At 35.2% G+C, this 6781-nt stretch overlaps 1 long non-coding RNA gene across 1 annotated transcript; it reads right to left on the bottom strand.

Moving 5' to 3' along the window:
* Window positions 1-571: 571 nt before the first annotated feature.
* On the bottom strand, window positions 572-1037 carry LOC141401675 (uncharacterized). Its single transcript, XR_012412407.1, has 2 exons — window positions 824-1037; window positions 572-751 (listed from the first exon to the last, which is right to left on the bottom strand). It is a non-coding gene; the product is annotated as an uncharacterized lncRNA (long non-coding RNA).
* Window positions 1038-6781: the final 5744 nt, after the last annotated feature.

Genomic DNA, 6781 nt, shown 5'->3' with positions numbered 1-6781 from the left:
AAGATACCCTACGGCATCTTCTATTCTATAGAAGATACCCTACGGCATCTTTTATTCGACAGAAGATACCCTACGGCATCTTCTATTCTATAGAAGATACCCTACGGCATCTTCTATTCTATAGAAGATACCCTACGGCATCTTCTATTCTATAGAAGATACCCTACGGCATCTTCTATTCTATAGAAGATACCCTACGGCATCTTCTATTCTATAGAAGATACCCTACGGCATCTTCTATTCTATAGAAGATACCCTACGGCATCTTCTATTCTATAGAAGATACCCTACGGCATCTTCTATTCTATAGAAGATACCCTACGGCATCTTCTATTCTATAGAAGATACCCTACGGCATCTTCTATTCTATAGAAGATACCCTACGGCATATTCTATTCTATAGAAGATACCCTACGGCATCTTCTATTTTATAGAAGATACCCTACGGCATTTATATTCTATAGAAGATACCCTACGGCATCTTCTATTCTATAGAAGATACCCTACGGCATCTTCTATTCTATAGTAGATACACTACGGGATCTTCTATTCTATAGAAAATACCCTACGATTTCATGATTTTTATTTATTGACGAAAATACATATGTAGACATGTTAAAATATAAATGGATCAGGAACAGAAATCCTTTTTTATTGTCCTTGTCCACGGATGAAAGTTAGCTCCCATTTCTAAAAGCAGGCTCTCTGACTGGTCCGATATATTCGGTGTCTTCTTCATATGTTTGTCCTCCTAGGTAAAGGAAACATTTTACATTTCGTGAAACATTGGACTAGTCATCCTAAACGAAAATTATCCTCTTACCTTATAGAATGGAGAAAATTGTGTTGAAAGGCTCCTCGTAAACAAATATCCAAGTATTTGTTTTGTTGTCCTAGGTTTTAGTTATTGTAACTAAATTTTGTTCGGCGTCTATATTTGTAATAATTTAGGCATTCATGAGATACAGACCTATTTTTTCGTAGACGCGTTGCATATATAGTAAAGAAGTCCTCATTTAAAAATTAGCGCTCTACACTTTCGCAAAGGCGAGAAAATCGATCTATATTCGTGTAAAACAAGAAAATTTTACAAAATTTGTTTATTCCACAAAAAAAACTTTAGCGCCATTGTTTTGACACATGAAGAACTCTTTGTCACTTGTTTTATTTTTTGCCTGCGTTCGAATTGTGTATATGGTGTATGCCAACACAACAAACTGGGTTATTAATATAAACAATTTTATAGGCCGTTTACATATAACCGGGTTAACCCAGTGGGTCTGGGTTTCAAATGTCATTTCCATTGTGTATACTTCAAATAAATCCTCATAAAGAAGGTTAACCCTGCAAAAAACTATAATCTAAACGCCGTATTATAGATTTATAGCAATTAAAAAAAATAAGTATTTTGAATAATAATTTTTATGACAACCTACGTTTACATACCCAGCAAAATAAATTGGAAGTAGTGCAATGTGGACTAGTTCTGTCACGGAATGTTTTGATACAGTTCAAACGGAATAGAGCTTGATTTCTCAAATTTGGACTGAAGGTCACTGATGAAGAGTAAAAAAAATGTTCCAAAGGGTTTTTGAAAACCATGAGCGTAAGAAAAGTACTAAATGGTAAGAAATTTGGTACAATTTGGATTTGAGTGAACGAATAGACCTGGAATCCTTAAATTTGGAATTGGAAATCAGTTGGAGTGTAGGATAAAGGTAGTTTTGGAAATTCGATCTTATAGTAAACGGATAGCGCTTGAGGTCTGAAATATGAAATTAGGATTACTGTTGGATTTTAGGACTGAAGAAGTTTTGGAAATTCATAAAGAAAAGTATTAAGTGGTACTACATTTGGAACAATTTGGATTTTGGTGGACGGATAGAGCTGGAACCCTTGGATTTGGTAAAACTACTGTTGGAGTGTAGGATTGAGACATGTAGGTAGTTTTTGAAATTTGTACATATTGGCACGAATTGTACCAACTGGTACTAAATAGTACAATTTTGATTTGAGTGCACGAATAGCGCTGGAATCCTGTTATTTGGAGTTAAGGTTACTGTTGGGGTGAAGGATTGAGGTAGTTTTGGAAAATCGTAGGAAGAGGACTTAACGGTACTTAGTTTGGTACAATTTGTTATTGGACGAATTTTGACTTAATATTACTGTTATTATTTGGTATTAATGTTAGCACAGTTTATACAGTTGGCCATTCAGAGTTCTGTTAACAACATTTGACAACAAACATAATAGATTGTTCATTATTGTGATTTGATTTCCTTTGTATTTTATGTATTTGACAGCAAACTAAATAGTCAGGGCTAACTAGTTTGGGCTGAATGGCCAACTGTATAAACTGTGAATGTTAGTGTAGGATTGATATAAGTGGTTGTCAGGGTGAGTGTTGCTGTGTAGCGTATATGGAGGTGGTTTAAGAAGTACGTGCATACCATACATATACGAAAAGTACTAAATCGTTCTAAATTTGGTATCGGGTGTAGAGTCACTGTTTGTGTGTGGAGTTAGCATATGCAGATAGATGACTTTGTAAATACATACTATGAAAAGTACTAAATGTTTCAGAATTTGCTACAATTTGTTTTTGTGTAAAGGGGTTTTTGGAAAGCCGTCCTAGAAAGGTACGAAAAATACTACAGGGTACTAAATATGGATGTTTGTACTTATGTGTACGAGAAGTACTAAATGGTTCTAAATTTGGTACAATTTGGATTTGAGTGAATGAATAGAGCTGGAAACTTGAAATTTGGAAATAAGATTACTGTTCTACTGCAGGATTGAGGAAGTTTTAGAAATTTGTACTTATGGATAGGAGAAGTACTAAATGGTACTAAATTTGGTACAATTTGGATTTGGGTGAACGGATATAGCTGGAATCCTGAAATTTGGAATTAGGATTACTTTTGAAGTGTAGGATTGAGGTGGTGTGGGAAATTCGTACTTATTGATACGGAAAGCACTAAATGGTAATAAATTTAGTACAAATTGGATATGGGTGAACGAATAGAGCTGGAATCCTGAAGTTTTGAATTAAGGCTACTGTTGGAGTGTGGGATTGTGGGCGTTTTGGAAATTCGTACTTATGGTATGAACAGTACTAAATTTGGTGCAATTTGGATTTGAGTTAAAAGATAGAGCTGGACTCCTGAAAGTCGGAATTAAGTTTACCGTTGAAGTGTATGACTGAGGGAGTGGTGGCAATGCATACTTCGGAACAATTTGGATTTTAGTAAACGGATAGATTTGGAAATAATACCCCGGTTACACTATTGAAGGTTAACCCACTGGGTTTAATAGATCCAATGGGTTAATCTTTGCTGGTTACACTTTGCTTTTCGAGGATATAAACTGTCAGCTGATGTTTGTTTACGTATACATACAAAATAACTAATAAAGTCATGTTTTACACTTTTACAATTTCTCGTATGTGATATCGTCCCCACAAACTACAAAATAAGTGTGTACTTACGCTATCGTTTTCCATAATTTATTAATTTGTTCCCTTTTTTATTTCTATTTATTTTATAAACAAACGTTGGTTTATGTTTTTGCCAAGAAGTCAGTCCGCCACAAAACATTCGAATTTAAATCAGCTGATCAAACTTGCAAATTCTTACAAGAAACATTAGGTCTGTACGATAACCCAAAAGTTTGTGCAAATTTGCACAAACTTTTACAAAATGCTGTTCGATAACAAACTTGCAAAGTAAAAGAGAGAGAATTTGGAGACAATTGTGAGAGAATATTGGAGAGTTTTGGAGACTTTTGTTTACAAGTTTTTGCAAGGAAAATTTTTCTTGTAAGAATTTGCAAGCTTGATCAGCTGATTTAAATTCGAATGTTTTGTGGCGGACTTCTTGGCAAAAACATAAACAAACGTTTGTTTATTAAAATAAATAGAAATAAAATAGGGAAATATTATTAAATAAATTATGGAAAACGTTAAATGTAAATAAAATAAATTATTTTGTAGTTAGTGGTGACCATTTTCTTTTTTATTCTAAAGGTATCAAATCCCAGCAAAAAGCGGTGCATTCATGGAGTAGGAGAAACACAATGAATGAACTGGGTTCCAGTATGTTTTATATTTGTGCAATTGAAAGGGAATTATAAGGACCTCGTCACATAAGAGGCAGAAATGATTTCAGCCTTATGTACCGAAGCCAGGACCACAACAAACAGCATCGGTACACATTTCCCAAGAATTCCAAATATTGAGCTTTTGTGGCGGAGGTACAGTAGAAGTTAATTGAAATTCGGACAAAATATTAGGAGATCAAAACTGTGGACCAAATTGGTTGCCCTGTTCAAGAGATATTGTGCTACCATTTTAGTGACATTTTTAAATACATATATGTGGACTAAATTTGGACAAAATATGACGATGTTGTTCGGTTCAGTTCGAGAGTTGTCGTGCACTCCAGCCACTACGTATGGTGACATAGAGGTTTTTACAGCTTTCGGGCTGTTCTCTCAAGAAGTATGGACTTGCCCCCGAAAAAAATGTTACCATCGTAATTGAGGCAGAGAATGCAAGTTGCTTCAAAATATATCAAAGTGATTCGAGAGCAGGTCTTAAAGTGAGCTTATTCGAAATTTTGTGTGGGAGGTACCCGAAGGAGTGGACAAATATGGTTCATATTCGAATCTGATCTATATTAGGACCAAATCAAGAGTTATCGTGCGCACAATTTTTTCGAACATTTCTAAACTTTTTTGGGGAAGGAAGCTGAAGGAAATGGAAAATAAACAAGAAAGTATCAGTCTGCGGAGCCGATAGAGATATACCCTCAGTCACGTACACCCGAAGAAAAAAAGTTAACACAATACTTCTGTGTGTTTTTTAGCTGTTGGGAAAATTTTCCAGAATGTTGCAACAAAATTCAGAATGATCCCTTAGGAGTGATCAGATGTAGTATATATTCGGACCTTATACAAATTTGTAGGAAATATTTTTGTTCTTTATTAGTCTATGGATATTTTCCTTACAGATTATGTAATAAAAAATGTTGTACTTAATTTTCTGAATTTAAATATATTACAATTTTACTTTTCAATTTACAAAGTTTGAGCTAAATCGATTTCTCTCTTAAAGGGTTATTTTACACATTAGCCAGTTTAGGTGGTGCCGGTAGGATTTTCTGAACCTTTTTGGGTCATTATCTGAGGAAGTATGGACTTGCCCACAAAAAAAAAAAAAAAAAAAATACAACGTCGTAACAGGGGCCGCAATTGCAACCTGCCGCATCACAAATTAATAAGATCAGAGAGGAGTCGTTAAACTATACTTTTTCCAAATTTTGTGTGGGAGGTACCCAAATGAGTGGACCGATATAGTCCATATTAGAACCCGATCTATGCCTGAAAGTAATATTACTAATAGCAAAGTCTGACTCAATTCGGTCACTCCCTCCTAGAATTATCATGCCCACAATCTTGGCGAAACATTTTGAACCTTTGTGGGGGAGGTACCGGAAGGAGTGGACCGATATGGTCTATCTTCGAACTTAAACTAAGTTTGGACAAAATATTGACCAAATATGTTGATCCGTTCGAGAGTTATCGTGCGCTCCAACTACTCACATGGTATTATATGGGTTGTAGTTTTTGTGCTGATTTCTGAGGAAGTATTGACTTGCTCCTGAAAAAATTATATCGTCGTAATGGGAGTAGTGAATACAAGTGGCTGCAACAAAAATCAAAGCGAATCGGGAATCCATATTGGAACCTCATCTATGTCTGGTAGAAATGTCACGATGTGCAAAGTATGGACTAATTCGGTTACTCCCTTCAAGAGTTATCGTGCGGACAATTTTTCCGAACATTTTTGAACTTTTGTGGGGGAGGTACCTGAAGGAGTGGACCATATGGCCCATCTTCGAACGTAAATCAAATCTGGACAAAATACTTCGATACCCAACATTTGAACCGAATCGATTGATCCGTTCGAGAGTTATCGTGCGCTGCAGCCAACCAGACAAACAGACGGACGGACATTGCTTGATCGACTCAAAATTGTCTGAAACTGATATCGTATAAACATACTTGGGGTCTAAAACCATTATTTCGATGAGGCAAATTTTTGGTCGTATCAAAGTGTAAATACCCTCTTTAGCCTAAAGGCTGAGGGTATAAAAAATGGAAAATAAAAAAGAAATGGTAGACACTTTCAATTGTTAAATTTAATCTTTTCCGCTCACTTCTTCTTGTTTATCAAATCAGCTGACTTCTTGCAAGTTTTTTGCAAATTGCTGTTCGATAACAATCTGCAAATTTTTTGCTTCGAGAGAGTAAAATTGTTGGAGAGAGGTTACTGAGAACTTACTGAGTGCTTGCAAGTACTTTTCACTTGCGAAGTTATCGTACACACCTATTTTCCTTGCAAAAACTTGTAAATAGAACTCTACAAAACTCTCCAAAATTCTCTCACAATGGTCTCCAAATTCGCTCTCTTTTACTTTACAAGTTTGTTATCGAACAGCATTTTGTAAAAGTTTGTGCAAATTTGTAAAAACTTTTGGGTTATCGTACAGACCTATTTACACAATTTAGTACAAAACATTTAAAACAAGCTCTTTTATACTATGTTTACATTTACGAAATCCACTCGATTTCAACGTCAAACGAAATCCAATCGATTTCAGATGAGTTTTCATTTGACGTATACACAAAGGAATTGACAGATGAAATCGAGTGGATTTCGTAAATGTAACCCAAGCATTAGTGGGGTTTTAGAACAAAAGGCTCTACTTGCAGTTGAAAA

The sequence above is a fragment of the Musca autumnalis genome, unplaced genomic scaffold, assembly GCF_047663935.1.
Source record: "Musca autumnalis isolate F117 unplaced genomic scaffold, ASM4766393v1 scaffold_4, whole genome shotgun sequence".
NCBI classification, from domain to species: Eukaryota; Metazoa; Arthropoda; class Insecta; order Diptera; family Muscidae; genus Musca; species Musca autumnalis.
The sequence above is the reverse complement of the archived record's forward strand: the minus strand, read 5'-3'. Positions and strand labels throughout refer to the sequence as shown.